Raw genomic sequence first — 21,842 nt, forward strand, 5'->3', positions numbered from 1 at the left:
GTTGAGGAAACTAAGGTAGACAGAAGTTAAGTGATTTGCTCATTGACACACAATTAGTAAGAGTCTTAGGTCATATAGAACTCAGGTCTTCCTGACTCCAGGACCCACAATCTATTTCCTGGACCCTCAGCTGCTCTAAATTCAAACAACTCTATGAGTCTATATCCACTCAAAACAAAACCCCAATGATGTATTTTCCTCTACTCATCGGTCAGAAGAGAAAAGTAAAGTTATTTCATGAAATAGAATAGCAAGAAAGTTAATGATAAAGCATTTACCCCTCAAATCTGAAATATAATCTTCTACAAACATATCTTCATTGGAAAGCCTATGGACATGTAAGAACACATATAGAGAGACATGTGGATTTGCATGTAGGAAATGTATGGAAGGGACATGTAAAAGGAACATTTGGAAAGGACAGACACATCTCATTTTCCTCATATCTATTATCTGATCATTTTTCAGGTCATCATTTCTATCTTCATGACATCTCTTTCTTAAATTTCATTCTCTCTACTCGTATAACCACCACCCTAGTTCAGGCTTTTATGACTTCTGCAATAGTCTCTTATTTGGTCTCCCTGTCTCAAGCCTTTCCCTAAGTCAATCTGTTCTTCATATAACAACTTAGGTGATTTCCCAAATTATAGATCTCACCATGCCACCACACCCCTCAGTAAAAACTCCAGGGGTACCTTATTACCTCTGGGCTCCAATAGGAATGCCTCTGCCTTCCTTTTAAGACTTACTGCCTTTATACAATCTGCAAGCTAGCCAAATTGTCTTTTTTTACAGTTTTTTCATTCATGCCACTCTGTCTCTCATCTCTGTGTATTTGTATAGGTTGTCCCTCATATTTGGAATACCCACTGCTACCCTCCCTCATGTCTCCCCACCCCAAGGATTTTTCTATTCCTTCAAGAAACAGCCCAAGCATCATCTTTATGGAGTGTTTCCTGATCACCCAGAGGCTAGTGCCTTCCCCCCCTCTAATTGACCTTTTATTTATTTTGTATATACTGAAGTGTCACCATGGTATTTCCATGGAGCATGTGGGAAGATAGATTGGGGCCCTGGACACTTCCAGTGATACATGCTCAGTGTCTAAAGGACTGGGAGCTTGAAAGCTCTGAAATGAGGCAGCAAACCCTGGACTATCCCTTGATTCCACCCACCCTGTGACTGAATGAGAGATTAACCCCTGAACTAGGAAGAGCCACCCACAGTAACCTTTAAAAGGAATGCCTTTGTTCTCTGCCTAGTCTTTTCTCTGAGTTCTGGTATGGTATGTAATTCTCTCTGTCTGTCTCTCTTTCTTTTTCTGTCTCTCCGGCTCTATCTCTCTGTCTCTGTCTGTCTCTCTCTCTCTCTCTCTGTCTCTGTGTCTCTCTCTGTCTTTCTGTCTCTCTCTGTCTCTGTCTCTCTGTCTATCTCTGTCTCTCTCAACTCCCCTTTCTCCTCTCTTAAACTCCTTTACTCCAGTAGAGGTGACCTTTATTACATATACACGTAATAATATGTTGCATAATATTATATACATTATTTAAGATAGATGTAATTTTCTCTTTCTTTTCCCTCTTCTTTACTCCATCAGAGGTGGTCTTTATTACAAATGCATGCTATAAATTACATAATATTATATACATTATATATGATATATGTAAATATATGTAATTCTCTCTCTCTGTCTCTCTCTCTCTCTCCTCCCCCTCCCCCTTGTCTTTCTCTCCCCTCCTCCCCTTTTCCATCTTTTTCTTTCTCCTTCTTTACTCCAGTAGGGGTGGCTTTATTACATATACATGTTATATATAAAATATACCATATAATATTATACATTATATGTAATATGTGTTATTTAACCATCTCTTTGCTAGAATATAAGCTTCATGAAGAAATGCAACATGAAGACTGATGAGTTCAAAACACTTGAAGCCAAGGAAAGGCAAGAGCAGCATAATTCTTTTTTTTGTTTTTTTTGCAAGGCAAATGGGGTTAAGTGGCTTGCCCAAGGCCACACAGCCAGGTAATTATTAAGTGTCTGAGAATGGATTTGAACTCAGGTATTCCTGACTCCAGGGCCGGTGCTCTATCCACTGCGCCACCTAGCTGCCCCAAGCAGTATAATTCTAATTGTGGATGAATTAATTTTATGCTTTAGGCAGTTGAAATAATTTCAAGATTTCCCCTTTTGGCTTTGACTAAATATGTATTACTTGAAGATTAATGTTCAGAGAAATATTATTGTGAATGTTTCTTAACCATTTGGGAATGGTTATGAGGAAAAACATAACTATAGCTTAAAAATGCTAAGATGGGAAATGTAAGTGAAATTCACTGTCATTTACAAACATAAATTTTGTTTTTTAAAGTGGTTAAGGGATTTTGGTCTGACACTTGGCAATCTTTTACAACTCACTGGAATAGCTATAAAATTTGCCCTAATGAATTTGAAAGATTTTATTGCTTGTGTAAAATATATTTTATTTTGTAGAGTTTTTCTTTCTTTTTTTTTTTTGGCAAGGCAATGGAGTTAAATGACTTGTTTAAGGTCACACATCTCAGTAAGTTTTAAGTGCCTGAAGCTGAATTTGAACTCAGATTTTCCTGACTACAGGTCTGGTATTCTAACCACCTAGCTGCCCTATGTAAAATAATATCTATCTATCTATCTATCTATCTATCTATCTATCTATCTATCTATCTATCTATCATCTATCTATCTATATTGTGTAAAATATATTTTAAAAGAAATGGTAATTAGAAAATTTTTTGATGCATTTGTTATTTTAAAATTTTGATTTATTCTAATTTGCCAACAAAAAGACTAGAATCACATAAATAGATAAAACTAAAATAATTACTGCAGGCAAAATATGACTGCAGGCAAATAAATAGGTCATCTCTCAGACTCAGTTTCCTCATCTTTAATATGGAGTTGATAATAGCATCTTCCTCAGTGTGTTGTCAGGTCCATATGAGATAACATATTTTTCAAGCCTTTATTGTACACAAACTTGTAAACTCTTACATAGACATTGGTCTAAAATAAATATATAAATAAATAAATATATATATATATATATATATATGATATTAACTTGAATAAGACAGGAATAAAAACAAACACCCAAATGTGTTTACTTCAAGGTTCCATGTGATCCTTTTTACCTCCAATGTAGTTTAAAATAATAATAGTAGTTGGTGAGTTTATTAGTCTTTCCTTCGAATCACTGCACAGGGTCTTTCTTCATATTTGCTATTTCTTTTCTTCTTGACCCACTGACATTCCATTTCATTATGTTTCACCATTTGGTTCAGCCATACTCCCCAATCATTGATTGCTTTGATTTCCTTTATGGATGTGTGATTTTCGAGTCTATCTTCTCATCAGAGTAAATGGAGACTTACATATCTTACTAGAAAATTTAAATTCCCACTCTTACAGGGAAGAACTTAGTAAAGATGACTTCTAGATAGAAACAAAACATTGTGTTAGGAATGGCTTTTCAGATATATCTCTCAATCCTAAAAGGATAATTTTCTTCTTTCACTTAATGGGGACCATTAATTGATTAGAAGAATCAAATATAATTACTGCTACTCTGGACCTAAAGTTGAAAAATCATCTTTGCCATGTGTTTTCTTTCTATTCCTCATTCTTTTAGTTGGTAAAAATGCTGCCCTGCATACATCAGGAACCCGAAGGCAAGGCCTGAATGATGCCATCTTTGTGGTTATGGCTTGGATTGTTGGAGGAAGCTTGTGATGTTGAGATACATAGGTTATAATTACATATTATAATTTGTACAACATAGCTTTCACATAACTCTTGGGACGACTTGGTGAAAATAACGGCAGATGGAAGTAGTTTCTAGAATGTATTTTCACTTCTGTTATTTTGTAAACAAATACAAAGATCTAGCTCCTCATAGATTATCTTGTTGTTATTGAGTTGTTTCAATTATGATTGACCCTATTTGGGATTTTCTTGGCAAAGATATCGGTTGGACATTTTCTTCTCAGCTCATTTGACAGATGAGGAAACAGAATCAAATAGGGTTAAGTGACTTGCCCAGACTTACACAACTAGTGTATGAGACTGGATTGGCACTCAGAAAGATGAGTCTTTGTGACTGCAGGCCCAGCCCTCCATTCTTTGTTATGTTTCATTTGTTGTGGAATAGAGATAGATACACATATGGGAGATATAGCAATTTTGCATCATTTTCTTTTAATGTTAAAGTGGTTGGGTTTTTAATGGACCATGGTCCAGAGTATGAGGATATCTTTTTTTTTGGGGGGGGGGGACAAGGCAATGGGGTTAAGTGACTTGCCCAAGATCACACAATTAGGTAATTATTATCTGAGGCAGAATTCCAACTCAGGTCCTCTTGACTCCAGGGCTAGTGCTCTATCCACTATGCCACCTAGCTGCCCCGAGGATATCTTTTTAGGAAAACTAGTGGCCTTTTGATTTTGTGATTGTATGACTTTGAAATTTTGAAACTGACTTCTCTAAAAGATCAATGGGATTCTGTGTCTTCTTAGAGGAAAATCATCTAGATTTACGTAAAATGTATATCCATCTTTTGTAAATTCTTAATCTAGATTATCTAATCCTGAGAACATTTCAAATGATATATGATTCTAAAAACAATTTGGTGTGGTTTTAGTGTAGGAGATAAAATACTGGACTTGGGTTCAAATCTCACTTGTGATACTATCCATCTGATTGCTCACAGGCAAATTCCTTTGATACTTTGATCCTCAGTTTCCTCATCTATAAAATGAGATAGAGAAGAAAATGGCAAACTACTCTAGTATCTCTGTAAATGGAGCCACGTAGAGTAGGACATGACTGAACAATGAACAAATGTGATAATGCCCATCAACTAATTATCTTTTTGATTATATAATAATGGAGGTTATCACCTCCATTTTATTGATGAGAAAGATTTTTCACAGAGAAATTAAATAAATGACTTATCCAGGTTGCTCTGACTTGTAAGCTTCAGAAATATAATTTGAACCCAGATCTCCCCTGACTCCAAATCTAAAGTACTCTATCACGCTGACTCTTAAGACCAAAACCTTGTATTTGGAAATTATGTTTGCAACAACCAAAAAGATATACTGACTACTCCTTCTTGTTACTCAGGAAAGAACAAATTACCATTGTCTTACAGGAAAACACCAAACACCAGCATCAGGTGACATTCAGATCCAAGCAGGTCCTTAAACAAATCTAGAGGAAGGGACACACACCCAAAATATAGCTGTAAGTTAATTATTCCTCTCTGGCCTTCTCTTCTTGGAAGATCCTTCTATCTTGTAGCACCTTCTGATTCCTCAGTTTCTCTTAGAAGCTCCACCAGAAGTTAAGTGTTTAGGTCAGCCAAGTTCATTCCTCCAAGCAGATACTCCCTCTAGGCCTGCTTTTCAGTTCTTTTTGATGTATAGTCTTCCTTAACAGAATGTAATGACTTGAAGGACAGTCTTTTTGCTTCAGTTTATATTTCCAATACTTAACATAGGGTCTGCCTGGAGTGTAGTTAATACTTAATAAATGTTGATTTGTTGACTAAAAGTCATGATATCAGTTCACTGGTTATATCTTATCAACTATGTATAAATTATAAATTGTAATGATTTTCTCATGTTGTCAGTTTTAGCTGCTCAGTAGACCAAAATTGAGGGGAATACCAGAAAATTAAGTAGACTAAACATCTAATGAGAGCCTTTTAAACCATAAATTGGGGAACTGTCTATTGCCACATGCTTCATCTCTATTTCTTGCCCCATTAATGTTAGTGATATACCACTGACTTGGTGAATTGGCATTACATTATGATTCTTTATCAAGATTACTCAAGTAAATTCATTTGATGCTCACTGAACACAATCTTGGGTCTTTGAGACAGTATATTCTTTTAGCAGGATGAGCTAGATGGCATCTAGAAAAGGAAGCAATTACCTAAAGGAGCTAGCATAGTTTTCTTAAGAACCAGACACACTAGAGAAAACTCATTTCATGTTTTAACAGGATCATTGAACTGGTAGATCAAGGGGATGTTGTTTGTATGGTTTATTCAAATTTTAGTAAGGAACTTGATGCTTCTATATACTATTCTCAGGTTAACAGATGTAGGTTCCACAAGAAGACAGTTAAGTGAATTTGGAATTGGTTAAATGGCTAACCTTATGGGTTGGCCATTAGTAATGGCTTCAGGTCCATTTTTTGTTTGTTTTTGGTTTTGCTTTGGGGGGCGGGGTTTGCAAGGCAATGGGACTAAGTGACTTGCCCAAGGTCGCACAGTTAAATAAGTATTAAGGGTCTAAAGTCATATTTGAACTCAAGTTCTCCTGACTCCAGGGTGGGTCCTCTATCTACTTCACCACCTAGCTGCCCCTTGATATCAATTTTTTTTTAGTTTTTGAAAGGCAATGGGGTTAAGTGACTTGTTAAAGTTCACACAGCTAGATAATTATTAAGTGTTTGAGCTGGATTTGAACTCAGGTCCTCCTGACTCCAGGGCCAGTGCTCTATCTACTGTGCCACCTAGCCGCCCGATGTGAATTTTAAAGCAAGTTTTTATTAGACTCCACTAGGAAGTTATTCATTTATTCTTAGTCCTATTATTTGTTATCATCTTTAGAAATTTATATTATTATATTATATTATTCTATATCACTAGATTATTATAACTGGCAGTTAGCTAAGATGACAGATAAAAGTATAGATGGTATGGCTATCAAGACTGCAGATGACAAAAAGCAGAGAGGGAGATCTAAAGGAGTTTGCTAGAGTCACCTCTAACTGCCTTATGAGATCTGGTAGTCAAATTTTTAGTGTGGGCTTTTACACCTTCCATAAACTGGCAAACACTACAATTCAGAACTTGATTTATTGTTTTCTTGATTGTCTAGTCCTATGTAAGTGATGGAGAGCATGTTAATAATGGAGATCAAATTTGAACTATGTTGTGCAAACATCTCCTCCCAGCTGATTTTTAAACATTTAAATGTTCTGAGTACATTCCTGAAAAGTTAGCATGGACCCAACTTTTTGCCATCTGCAAATCTGTCAAACAAGTCATCTCTTAGACCTGGAGTCAGGAAGAACAGGGACCAAATATGGCCTGGGACACTAATTAGCTGGGTAACCCTGAGTAAGTCATTCAAGCCCTATCTGCTTTAGTTTCCTCACTTGTAAGATGGCAGTGATAACAATAGCACCTTCCAACAGTGTTGTTATGAGGATAAAATGAGATGAGATATGTAAAATACTTCGTGAAGTTTTATGTGTTTTAGAAATGCTAGTTATTATGATTATTATTGTTATAATTCTTGCTTTTATCTGTCATTGATAAAAATATTAACACAAGTTCATTCACAGATACCTAAAGCATTTTCCTGGAGACCTCCTTCCAACTTAACATGAAATCTTAATGGCCATTCTTTGGTAATTAAGTCATTAATAATCAATTTTCTTATAATATCATTTAGTCCATATTTATACACTGTTGCTACAAGGATTGTGTGTGTGTGTGTGTGTGTCTGAGAGAGTTAGAGAAAGAGAGAGAAGCAGCAGAGTCAAAGAAACTGAAAGCTAAAGACAGAGACAGAGGCAAAGAAAGAGAAACATGCAGAGAATGATCCATGGGCCAATTTCTTAGAGGTACTAGAAAGATGGATCAATGGATCAATTAGTCATTCAGTTAAGAAGCATTTACAAAATGCCAGGGTCACAAGGTGAATCAGTGAGTAGAGCATGGCCTTAGAGTCAGGAGGAGGGGAGTTTGAATCCAGTCTCAGCTATGTGACCTTGGGCAAGTCACTTAACTCTGCCTCTTATCCAGGACCATCTCCAGTCATCCTGATCCATATCTGGTCACTGGACCCAGATAACTCTGGAAGAGAAAGTGAGGCTGGTGACTCAGCATATCTCCCCCTCACTCAAATCCAGTCCATGTACTTGTCATGGCATCACCTCCCTGTTGTCATGGTCTTCTTCGAGAACGAAGGACAAAAACATCATCATTTATTAAATGTTTACCACACAGGCACTGACCACCAGGAATCCAAAGAAATGTAAAATAAGCCAATATTTCTCAAGTGCTCTGCAAACCTCATAACACCATATGAATGCTTTTATCTTCACCATCATTGCTGACAGTCCCTATTCAGAGGTAGGAAATAGAAGAGTTTATCTTGACAAGGAGGAGGATTATCTTTTCCTTAGAGATTGGAACTCGGGTACAGGAGACAGACAGAGGTGTAAGGAGGTGAACAGATCAAGTTCAGTTTCTGAACTTGCAAAGATGGAGCTTTCCAGTCATTCTGGTCCATTCTGGTTTAGGCATCCAGTCAGCTTCAGGCTAGAGACTACTGAAATCAATCTCTCTCCTCTCCTTTTCTTTCCTCTCTCCTTGTGACCTCTTTAGCATAACAATAAGAGACTCAAATTCTTTACCATCAAGTATTTATACTCCTGAGAGAGATGTAATTTAATCATTCTTGTTTCTTGATACAGTCTAATTCTTTAGCCCATCTCCATCTCTCTACCTCCATAGTATCAGCCACATTCCCCAGCCTCCTCCCAGCCCCTTCCCTTATCCATGAGACCAATGGCAGGGTCCTCTTTGTCTCAGACCATTTGTTTGTCATCCATATTGAACCCTGCCCCATTCCAGGGAAGCATCATTATAGAGCCAACTGCTTCTCACTCCTTTTTTCCTCCCTCTCTTTCCCGAAAGGCCACACTCAAGGAGGTTGCGGGCTTGAAATAGCAAAGAGAAGGAAGGACCAGCCTCAGGCAATTTAAGAATGGCAGTTTTTCTTTAAAACTTCCATCTTCTTCCTGTTCTGTCCATGCCTTCCCTGTTGTAGCTTCCTAACTTGGTATAGTCCTAAAACACTCAGTTTCCTCTAATTGGTCAAAGACCCTCCATTTTGTTGCCTATATGGGCCTGTCCTATTCTTCAGAGTGACAAAGTATATGCCTTCTCTCTTCTTCTCCCTGCACCCATTTTTAGTGTTGGGTGGTAGAAAAGCAATCAGATTAAACAAGGGGAAATGCAATACAGATTTAGGGCTGGAAGGGGACAGAGAGCTCACCTTGTCTCACTTCTTCATATTTCAATCAAAAAATGGAGGCCCAGAAAGATAAAGTCATTTGACCAAGCAGAATGAACAGAGGAGTGAGGATTTGAACTCAGTTCCTTGAGTTTTCCAGCTCCTATAAGGCAAGACCCTCACTAAGTACTATTTTCTTACTGATCTCAGGATATTGTTGCAACTAGTCCAAAAATGTCTCTTGGTTCTATATCCTGATGTGTGGTTTGCTTCCCTTCCCTTCCCTTCCCTCCCTCATCTTGGTAGAGGGAGAATGGTGTTTGAAGAAATAATAATAATAAAAGCAAAAGGAAGTCCCATAAAGAAGGGGTTCATATTCTTTCCTCCCCCAGATGCTTGCTATAGCAAAATAAAGGGAAAGGGGGTGGTGCTTTATGCAGACTATTATAGTTGAAAGGAATTGATTCTTATTTTCTTCAAATTATCACATTAAATACAAAAGACAATCAAAGTCCAGAGAGGGGCTTAAAGGTACCTAGGAACAGAAGTGTAACTAGGAAGGGGTAAATAGGGTTTTGCCCCAGGGTATAAATATCTGAGAAGCTATTTCCCACCAGCTATAATTTGGGGCTGGACTCCAATATGGCTCTAGTAACTTCACCACCCTATACAAGTGCGTTTGATACTCACACCTCATCTGCATCTGCAATGCCATCTGCCTCTCCAATGGGAGAACTGGAGAGCAGAGCAATGAATTCCCCAAATGTTCATTTTTAAAGGGCCAGCCATTCAGGCCAGCCATCTACCAGCTGCAATTCTTTTTGATTGGCCTCCATTATACCAGGGATTCTACCCCCACTCCAGTTTTGAGCTTTCTTTTGTGTGCTGTCTTCCCCCATTAGTTTATTTACTTATTTATTGCAAGGTAGTAGGGGGTCAAGTGACTTACCCAAGGTCTTACTAGGTATGCTAGGTAATTGTTGTGTTTGAGGCTGGATTTGAATGCAGGTACTCCTGACTTGAGGACTGGTGCTGTATCCACTGTGCCAATTAGCTGTTGTTCCCATTAGTTTATATCTTCTGTGTTTTTCTTTTTTGTATTTGGTTTTTTTAGCACTTAGCACAAGGCCTGGAACATAGTAGGTACATTTAAAATGTATATTGACTGACTCCTGAATCACTGAATGTTTCATATGCATTATTCTGAAGGATGATTTTCCTCCCAGCATCTTAGGCTTCACCCCACCCACCTAGCAATGGGGTAAAACGGTCCCTGGTTTTCAAAATTGTCCTTTGCTCTGAAGATTCTCCTCCTACCCCAAGTTGGACTGTCCTTTGGGCAGGCATCCACTCCTTCACACAATTCCTTTTACTCCAAGGAAAATAATTCCTAGTTAAATCTAGGCCTCGTTTTTCTTCCTATTTCTTCTTTTCTTTTTCTTCCTTCTTTGTTTTTTTTTTGTGTGAAGCAATGGGGTTAAGTGACTTGCCTAAGGTCACATAGCTAGTAAATATCAAGTGTCTGAGGTTAGATTTGAACTCCGGTCCTCCTGACTCCAGGGCTGATAGCTCTAACCCGTATTCTATTCTAAATAGTTTGTAAACAGGCAAAAGAATTAGAGATGGGAGAAACAGAAAGAGGGTTTCTGTTCCCTGACTTCTTCCTTCCGTGTGGGGAAACTATGGATCAGCAAACTGCTTTGAGGTCTTCTGAAAACTCAAGCATCCAGATGCCTGGACCTTCCTTTACTGTGGACTTTGTCTTTTGTGACTGGATGTTCTCTGAGTCTGCTATGGACAGGTTCTCAGTTTTGTAGAAAATGTGTGATTTGAACAGTTAGGGAAAAGCAGTTAGAGACTTAGATAGACTCACACAGCTCATTTTCCTGATCTAAGATTAAGCCCAAGCAGCCAGTGGTCTTGGGACCAAAGTTGGAAATGAGTTTCTTAGTGTTTGGAGTCGCGACTATGGCCTACCAATTTAGTCCCACCTTGTCTTCTCCAGCCATCGTTTATACCAGCTGCTATTGTATTTTGGTCTGACTACCCTGGGAAACTGGGGCAAGAGGAGCTATCTCCCCAACTTGAATTTAAATATGGTTGCTCTTGATATTAATCATCTGCAGCCATTTATTTCCACAGATCAAGGCCAATCCTAGGCAACTGATTGATTAACTTATTTCTTCCAAGGAGCCATCTTCTCCTGCCCCTTTTCTAAGCCACTGCCCTTAATTAGACGGATCATCTCCTTTCCCACTGTCTCATTTAAATTCTAATAATTCACCATGTCTAATTTAGAATTTTATTATGTTATCAGCTATTATATCTTGTGAATGTGGTGTATATATATACATATATATATATTGCCTAAACAAAATATATTTTTCAAAGAATTATTTTAATCAATTCAATTCAACAAGGAATTATTGAGCATATACTGAGTGTTCACAAACAGAAAAGGAAATAATTCCTATCAAGAAATTTGTAGGTTTTATGTGCAAAAATGAATAAATATGAAATGTAGGGAGAAGATGGACCTATGATTTCTTAGGAATAGAAAATTCTCTTTAGGAAGTATAGGGAGAGAATGGAGCCTATGATTTCTTGATATAGGAAACTCTTTATGAACTCATGTCAGAATTTTCCCTGCAATTTGTAATCTTAGGCTACTGCCCACAGCAGAACATTGAAAGGTTAAAAGACTTGAGTAAGGTCACACAGTCAGGGATTGAAAATGTACCTTTCTGTATCTGAGATCAGTTCTTTATCTACTACAATTACCCCCTACTATTTTTCAAATATAATATGTATGGGGAAAGGACTAATGACTTCACTTGTGACTTCTTTGGCAGGAGAAACTTGGGAAAAGGAAACTTTCTCTACAAAGTAATTACAAGGCTGGAGAGAGTATTAATAATTGATCTCCTAAAGAAAGACCTCCTCTAGCTACCTACCCAGAGCTATGTTTTAGAGGGAGCTAGAGATTCCAAGAAATGGAAGTTAGAGAGGGAGAGCATTCCAGATCTGGGGTACTGGTGACATGTCCTTTTCCTTCTGGTATTGGTTAGTAGATGTTAGACACTGAGTTGAACTGAATTCAAAGAAGAATCCTTTGACCTGAGGGCTCTATTTCTGCTGTTCATGAATTATAAAATAAATGAGGAATCTTATATCTTGAAAAATTTTCAATTTTGCTTTCAAAGTTATTGCAAGGATATGTATATATTTTATATGTATGTGTATAATATATAATATCTACATGTGTAATATTTGTATATATATCAATTCTTTTTTTCCAGATTCAAATAGCCTCTTTCTTCTTAGGATCTTGCAGTTAATTTGAATTTTTTATAATGGAATTATATGGTTGCTATAAGTTATTCTTGTATTTATTTTTTTTTATTTCAGGCAATGAGGTTAAGTAACTTGCCCAAGGTCACACAGCTAGGTAATTATTAAATGTCTGAGGTCACATTTGAACTCAAGTCCTCCTGTCTCCAGGTCTGGTGCTCTAGCCATTGTACCACCTAGCTGCTCCTAAAAGTTATTTTTAAAACAATATTGCTGTTACTGTATACAGTGGGCTTTTGGTTCTGTTCAATTCACTCATTACTTTGTGGATGTCATTCCATGCTTTTCTAAAATCATCAATCATCATTTCTTATAGCTGAGTAATATTCTACTGTGAACATATAACACAACTTGTTTATCCAATCCCCAAGTGATGGGCATTCCTGTAATTTCCAGTTCTTTGCCAACACAAAGAGAGCAACTACAAATATTTTAGAACATAGAGGTTCTTTTTCTTTTTCCCTCATCACCTTGAGAAACAGACCTAAGAGTGGTATTGCTGGGTTAGAGGGTAGAGGCAGCTTAATAACTCTTGGGGCATAATTCCAAAGTTCTTTCCAAAATGGTTGGTTCAGCTCACAGAACCAACAGCAATGAATTAAGATTCCTATTTTTCTACATTCCTTTCAATATTTGTCACTTTCCTCTTTTTATCATTTTAGTCAGTCTGATAGGTATAAATGATAACTCAAGTTGTTTTAATTTGCATTTCTCTAATCAATAATGATTTAGAGCACTTTTATTTGACTATAAAATGCTTTGATTTCTTCATTGAAAAACCATTCATTTCCTTTGATCATTTATTAATTGGGAATGATTCAGATTCTTATAGATTTGACAAAGTTCTTTATATATTTGAGACATGAGAACTTTATCTGAAGAAATATCTATAAATTCCTTCCCCCATTCCTCCCAGTTTTCTGCTTTCCTGATTTTTTTTTAGGTTTTTTTCCCCCAAGGCAAACGGGGTTAAGTGGCTTGCCCACAGCCACACAGCTAGGCAATTATTAAGTGTCTGAGACTGGATTTGAACCCAGGTACTCCTGACTCCAGGGCTGGTGCTTTATCCACTGCACCACTTAGCCGCCCCTCTGCTTTCCTTCTGACCTTGGCAATATATGGTTTTATTTGTACAAAGTCTTTTTAATTTAATATAATTGAAATTACTGATTTTATATCTCACAATGCTCTCTACTTCTTGTTTGCATAAATTGCTTATCTATCTATAAGTGATATTTAATATATTCCATGTTCTTTTAATTTTCTTGTAATGTCTCTATGTCTAGGTCATGTATTAATTTTGATTTTATCTTGGTAAATGGGGTAAGATATTGGTTTGGTCATCATTCATGTCCAGAGGGTTATAAATCACTTGATTTATTTTCCTGGCTATAGTTAAACTCTGCATTTTCATGTAAGAGTTCAATTGTGGAGGGTGTTTATTTATTTATTTATTTACTTTTGCGAGGAAATGGAGTTAAGTGGCTTGCCCAAGACCACACAGCTAGGTAATTATTAAGTGTCAGAGGTCACATTTGAACCCAGGTACTCCTGACTCCAGGGCTGGTGCTCTATCCACTCTGCCATCTAGCTGCCCCGAGGGTGTTTATTCTTTTAAAATTCTGATAAATGGATTTCCAGTCCAGAAATATCCAATTTCCAGTCCAGTCCAGTCCCCTCCAATGTAGGGGAAATAGCACTCCCAATGCCTCCATTTGAATCTGAAAAATTATTTAATAGCAAGTAATGAATAGAGTGGGGCAATTATTGGCACAGTAGATTGAGTGTTGAACTTGGAGTCAATGAGACATGAATTCAAATTCAGCTTCAGACAGTTGTGTGACCCTGGTCAAGTCACTTAATTTTATTTGCCTTAGTTTCCTCATCTGTCAAATCAACTGGAAAAGGAAATGCAAATATATTTGTCAAGAAAATCTCAAATAGCATCATAAAGAGTCAGACCCAATTGAAATGACTGAACAACAGCAACAAAAGCAGCAATAACTGTATAGGGTCCTGGGTCTCATAACTAGGTCCTGGGACTGGTAACTAAGTGCCCACCTCTAGGGCAGGTAGAGTCTTGCACAGACTTAAAAACATCAAAGGTGTGACTAAGATATTACAGTTATCTCTTCCACATAGTGACTTTTCCCATTGTGGTGTTGATATACTGTGGATTAACATAAGATATTAAATGGGATTTTGGAAGGAATTTTGTGGAAGCCCCAGGTGACATACGAAAGCCACTAGATAACATAGAAAAGGTTTAGAAATTAAAAAATGCATAAAGTAATGTATAGTATCATATAGTATTAACACATTTCATCTTTTAATACCATAAATACCTTATAAAGGAAAAAGAAAAAATCCCACATCTTTTCTGGTATGAAAGGATTTTCCAGATTGCAGGGGCACTGGCGATTACTGTGTAATGGAGATTATAATGCAGTGGTACACTGAAACATGAGTCCAAGAGCTCCAGGTGAATTTATTTCATGTTGATTCATGGTAAATGGCTCTCACGAAGTGAAACTGGATCTAAGTCTTTGACTATGCATTCTGTTATGTGGGTTCTCTGAGCATTAGACTTGGAGTGGGAAAGCCCTGGGTTCAAATCCTGAAACTGATACATTCTCTGTGACCAAGAGAGAAATAATTGTCTCTGAGTCTTAGTTTCCCTCTGTGTAATATGAGGAGATAAGACATCTGGTGCCTATGTCTCCTTTTTCCATCAACAGCTTTGACTGTTTAGACTGTACAAACATTAGGCCTCCCCAGGATTGACTAATCCCCTGAAATCTCATCACCAAGCAAACTGATTCAGCTTACGCGCGCACACACACACACAAACACACACACTAAACCCATCCCAAAGCTTTCCTTTATGGAAGTTTCCTGGCAGCTCCCTTTTCCATCATGGCTCTATTTGGTTTGGATTCTATGCTGTGACACCATTTTGCCAGCTACCCCGCAGTGATTCTCTTTCACCCCCTTTTCAGAATTTTTCTTTTTGTATATTGTCTCCACTCCCATTGACCTGTAAATTCCTTGAGGGCAGGGAATGTCTTTTTTTTTTTCCTATTTGAATCCCTAGGACATAGTAAATTCATAGAATACAGGCACTTAATAAAGGCTTATGGAATTGAATTGACTATCTCACAAGGTTTTAGTGAGACTACAGAGATGATATATGCAAAGCATTTAAAAAATGTTAAAGTGCTCTATAAAAGGCAGTTATTTACCCCTTCCAATAGTTCTGTATGGTTCTCTTTGTACTAATTCATCAGTCTTGCTGTTCAGACCAGGACTCTCACATTAGAGAGAGAACAGGGCCATCTTGTGGAAAGCTATTTGTCTGCTAGTACATTGGAAAACCTTGGAAGCAGAACTGATTAGTACTAGATGTCCATGGAGAGGGAGCCCTGACTTCACTGTGGGTCCTCCTGAGGTCCTCCTAAAGGTGAGAGGGTCCTCAGGATGCTTTATTCCACATGACCACTATAGTGGCCTCCTATTCTGGCTTATTTTATATTGGTCCCCCCCCCCCCTTCAGTTTTATCCGAGACTCTCAAAATGACAACTTAAAAAAGGGTGCTTTTTTCTTTCCATTACATTCACTTCCTAGTATATCCTTACTTCTCCTCTTCCCCCAGAGCTCTATGCCCTTACAAAGATTTAAAAAGGAAAAACATATCAGCTTAGCCAAATCAACTAACACGTGGAATCTGACATCTGACATAATAGGCAATATTCTACAAGGATGGGAAAGAAGTGCAATTCTCAACTCTCACTCCCCTCCTGGTTCAAGGCTGCTTATAGTTACACAACATCCAAAGGTAGTTGCATCCATGTACCTCATTTTGTTTATCCATCTCCCAATTCCTGGGCACTGACTTCATTTTTAGGTCATTCAGATGACACACACAATTATTGCTATAAACATTTTGATATTTATGGGATTTCTTTTTTTTGTGCTTGACCTTCTTGGGGAGACCCCTAGCAGTGAGATCCATGGTTCAAAAGGTTTGGAGGTTTAGGAGAGACAGACAGACAGACAGACAGACAGACAGACAGACAGACACACACACACACACACACACACACACACAACTGAGAAATTTGCCTTGAGTTTTATTCATGGGTAGGAGATCTGATGGGTGTTGTTCAAGTCCTCATTCCTAGAGAAAATAAACTCCATTTTTTTCTTTTTTAGGTTTTTGCAAGGCAAATGGGGTTAAATGGCTTGCCCAAGGCCACACAGCTAGGTAATTATTAAGTGTCTGAGAATGGATTTGAACCCAGGTACTCCTGACTCCAGGGCCAGTGCTTTATCCACTGTGCCACCTAGCTGCCCCAACTCCAGTTTTGTCAAATGAGAGACAGTCCCATTGTGATCTAGAACTTCCTTGTTTATTCCAATTCTGCCCCCTGTTGGTTATGTTGCAATTTAGATTAAAAGCACTTGAGTCTAAGGCTGTTCTTTCTCTTGGCATCATGCAATCAAACATAAGAGTTTAGGCAAATCCTAGAAACAGAGAAGCACTTATAAGATATTAACCATTAAAGACAGATGACCATCAATCTATTTTTAATATGTCTAGAAATTGAAAGTTCACAGTCACTTCTTTTGGCAGCTACATGGCACAATGAATAAAAGCCCTGAGTTCAAATTTGAACCTCAGACACTAGCTGTGACCCTGGACAAGTCACTTAACCTCATTTGCCTCAGTGTCCTCATCTATAAAATAAGCTGGAGAAGGAAATGGCAAACCATTTCAGTATCTTTGCCAAGAAAACCTCAAACATGGGTCCCAAAGAGTCAGACACAAGCAATGACTGAACGATAATAACAACTAACCAGCAACCTAATATTATAGTTCCCATTGCTGGAGATTAGGGCTAAACACTTAACTTACAATAATTCTGCAAGGCGGAGATTGCAACTGTCATTTCCATTTTTTAGATAAAGAAACTGAGGTTTGTAAAAGTTTAAGACAATCATTTTTGGTCTTACGTAGTAATAATTGGAACTAGGTTCCAAACCCAGGATAGTATGATTCAATTTTTTGTGACTGTACCATGTCGTTCCCCTGCTCTTCTTTATATCATTGAAACCACAGATCTAAATTCCTTTGCCTAGTGGTAAGGATGCTATCAGGGATGTATATATATATATACATACATATATATATATATATATATATATATAAAACACACATACACACACACACACACACATATATATACAACACACACACACACACACACACACATATATATATATATAATATATATATATGTACACATATATATACACATATATATATGTATATATATCCCTATCAGGGATATATAAAAGTTTTTTAGATTTAATTAAATTGAATAGTTGCTTCATACTTTCTCAACTGCTGTTTGAGAATTTAATTTTCAATTTAATGGAGCAGCTGCTTAGGCTTAATGAGGTACTAGGAGATCTTCTGTCTGGCACACATTACCTTTTTGAATCTTTCTTCCTGGTTACTTAAAAACATCAACATATGATTCCCTTGGAACAAATTCTTTAAAAAAATTTTAGAACATTCAATATTCTCTGTAAGGCTATTCCATTATTCTTTTCTTTTTTGCGTTTCTGTGTGTGTGTGTGTGTGTGTGTGTGTGTGTGTGTGTGTGTGTATGAGAAGCAATCAGGATTAAATGATTGCCCAGAGTCATACAGCTAGTAAGTGTGAAGTGTCTGAGGTTGGATTTGAACTCAGGTCCTCCTGACTCCAGGGCCAGTGCACTATCCACTGTGCCACCTAATTTGCCTGAGTAGGTACCCTTTATGCATTCATTTATTCATAGCTTCCCCAGAAGCAGTCTCAGTAGCCTTAGAATATCCAGACTTCTCCCACCCATAGGGACTGTCACAGAACCTCTCTTATCTTGGGAAGCAGTGAAGAACAGTAGGTTACACTGTGTCTTTGGATTCCGTGAAGTGTGATAGAGCCTGCCCAACCAGGCTTCTCAGAGCTGATGTTTAAATTTTCATTCTGAGGGTTTATACTTGGAAACTAGCAAATGCTATGAATCAGGAACTGATATGCTGTTTTGCTGATAATTTCATCTAGACTTCAAAAGTGATAGAGAAAATGTTTGCAATGTTAATACTTGTTTTCAAAGAGGACCATTGACTTCATGATGGTGGGTTGAAATGGTAAAATAGTGTATCAACTCCAGTGTGAATTGGATTAAGTGAGGTAGAGTTGCACAAAGTCATCAACCTCACTCTTTTTTTATAGAGACGTCAAAGTCTATTGGGAAGATAAAGATGAGGAGGACTGGTGATGGCCTGGGATGTAATGGATGATCTCGGCATCTTCAATGTCTGAAGATTAAACTTCAAAATATGTTATATTTCTTTCTTTTTTTTTTTTAGGTTTTTGCAAGGCAAATGGGGTTAAGTGGCTTGCCCAAGGCCACACAGCTAGACAACTGTTATTAAGTGCCTGAGGCCAGATTTGAACCCAGGTAATTTCTGACTCCAGGGCTGGTGCTCTATCCACTGTGCCACCTAGCCGCCCCATATGTTATATTTCTATCTCGAGAGATTTGATACTCTGGTTGTTAAACATTTACTAGCATATCCATTCTTTTGAATTAGCGGACCAGGTTCAACGTTTTGACTGCTACCTCTGAACTGATGATCCTATGAGTAACCCTAATGAATTTGTCTTAATTATTTTTATATAATGAATTATAAAGTTGAATTGCAGGTGCTTTTGGTGTTACTGCTCTTGTTTGCTCAGCAGTCAAGATACTAATTACTGGCCCATCATCTTACCCAGAGGGAAAATTTCTCCCAAATTGACATTTCTGCCAATAGTAGCCTTCATTAGGAATCAAAGGTCAGTGTTAGCCTGTGGACAGCAGTGGTAAGATTCTGACCACACTTGCCTTTACAGGCCGTAGCTCCATCAACACTGTTCAAAGAGGGCAATAAACACAGCTTGTGCTGTGCTTTGCCTTCAACAGAGAGGCAGCCTTTATAACTTAGAAAGTCCTGGCATGCTGATCAGTAATGGGCTGCATAGATGCTATGGGAGGAGGGGGGGCCTGTGACTGTAAGGTCACCAGAGAATGGAATGGGTCTATTCTAGCAAAGAACCCTGGTATGAATCCAGGTCACTTGAAAGTGAACTCTGACCTCTTCTTTCTCCAATAACTGATTCAAAAGACCTTTGATGTTGTAGTATGGACAATTCCCAGTATTTGCAATAGAATAGCCAGCTCTTTTTCTGCACCCAAAAATGACGTCTGGGACCCATGCCTAAATTATTGATTCGTATTGATGCTTTGATTCATGGGGCCACTTAACCACAATGATGGATGACAGTTTTACTCCTAATATTTAGCTTACTAATTATGTACATGTTTGCAATTTTTTTTCCAACTTAAGGAAAGTAACCAGAAACTCCTGTTTCAAAGGTGCTCTAGGAATGTGAAGTCTTCATTAGAATGTCACCAATAAAATAAAAACATCACTCAGTGATTGTTAAAGGTATCGTCAGACAAATCATTGAGATTTTTTTTCACACAAAGAAATCAAAATTCCCACTGGGATCATTTTTGAAATGTCAGCAAAGTTTCATCAAATTTAATTGGTTGAGTTCCTGGGGTCAAGAGTTCTGTTTTCTTTCTAGCTATTTCAACTATATGACTTTGGGGAAATTGCTTAACATCTCTGGATGGCAATTGTTAATCTATAAAAAGAGAATTTTTTTTTTCCAAAAAGGCAGCCAAGTGTAGTGAAAAGAAAATTAAATTTGGAGTCAATAGATGTGGGTTCGAATTCCAGTATTTTCCAGTAATGTAATCATGGTCAAGTCACTGAACTTTTCCAAGCCCTTCCTTTTTCTGGAAAATTAGCATAATTATATTTGTGTAATTTGTTCTGTTGTAGAGAAAAGGATTTGTGAAACTGCAAGTATTGTGAATAAATGAGTTCCAGAGAGGAGGAGAGTAGAATTTATTGCATTTGGGGAGTTGAATGATTCTAAACTGATTCCTGCCACAAAAGTCAATATTTGGCTGAGAACTGTGGAATGCAAAATTCACAGGTGGTCCAAGTATGGCTTGTACAGACACACATACATACATACATGCACACCCACACAGAGAGGTGGTCTAAAAGACATCATCAAGCATATGTATGGCTGGAAAAGGAAGCTTGTCAGTTATGGAGCAAGGCTGAAGAGTAATGGAGGGACAGCCTGGGAATTAGGCTGGTATCTATTAAATGCCAAAAGACCAGAGGAAGGTATCTAGGATGTTGGGTAAATATTATGTGGATGTATAGAAGGACATGCTTTTCCATGATTCACCCTGAATGAGAAATTATGGATTGATTGAGGTCCACTTTGGTGAACATGATTTCTACAATTACTGACTTCACAGGTGCAGCAAGCAATTGGCCAAGGAAAGTTCATTCCTGATAGCTCAGACTGATTTGCACTGGACATTCTCCTTTTCTTTTCAACCTTTGGAAACTGTAAAGTTACATTTTTAAATTCATACAATAATACTGGTTGAGTGTTGGTTTTGAAAAAAGTTTGTTAACAAAGATATGTTGCAATTTTCTGGAGGGAATATAATCCGTTCTCTCAACCCTTTGACCCTTTATATTATCTGTCACAGATAGACAAGTAGACAGACAAATTTTCCAATCTGCTAGATAGATATTATTCCTCCGCTTGGTCTGTCTTGTGTAGATGATCTAGACAATACTTTTGAATGATTATGGATTTTTTAGGAGGTTTTTTCCATATTCTAGGACTTGATGCAACTATCACAATGTTATCCACAAATCAGTACATTGGCAGGATCTTACTATTCTTGGGGAATTTCTTTTTAACATTTGCTCTTCATTGGGTTTCCTCCATTGCATCTGTGAACACCTTTGGTGAGTATACCTCTTCCTTTTTTATGTCTTTCCAAACATTTATAATGAGAGGGTTTTTTGAAAAAGGCTGTCTCTATTGTAATATCTTCCAAGAAATCTTGAGTGAATTTGATGCATGGATGGGAGACACATCACTGGTAGAGAGCTTTTGAAGTTTTGCTCTAATGAAATGAATGCTTTTTTATAATCAAGGGCAACCGGTTTCCATATTCTTTGAATTTTTCAGTGAATCATATAATGGCAAAGCTCCACTGTGGAATATCATTTGCAAAAACTTCCTGTTCCCTATGTTTATCATGGATGCTATTGATGAATGTAGAGTGATTTTTACAGAAATGTATGGAGAGTCAACTAGACATATGTATGGGTAGTTATTCTCTCATGCATTTTTATATGTTGCTATTAATAATATCCAAGATTTTTTGTCATATAGTTTGTATCTTCCCCTCATTTGATGATGATGTCTTTCCTT

This window comes from Macrotis lagotis, chromosome 2, assembly GCF_037893015.1.
Source record: "Macrotis lagotis isolate mMagLag1 chromosome 2, bilby.v1.9.chrom.fasta, whole genome shotgun sequence".
In the NCBI taxonomy this organism is placed as follows: Eukaryota; Metazoa; Chordata; class Mammalia; order Peramelemorphia; family Peramelidae; genus Macrotis; species Macrotis lagotis.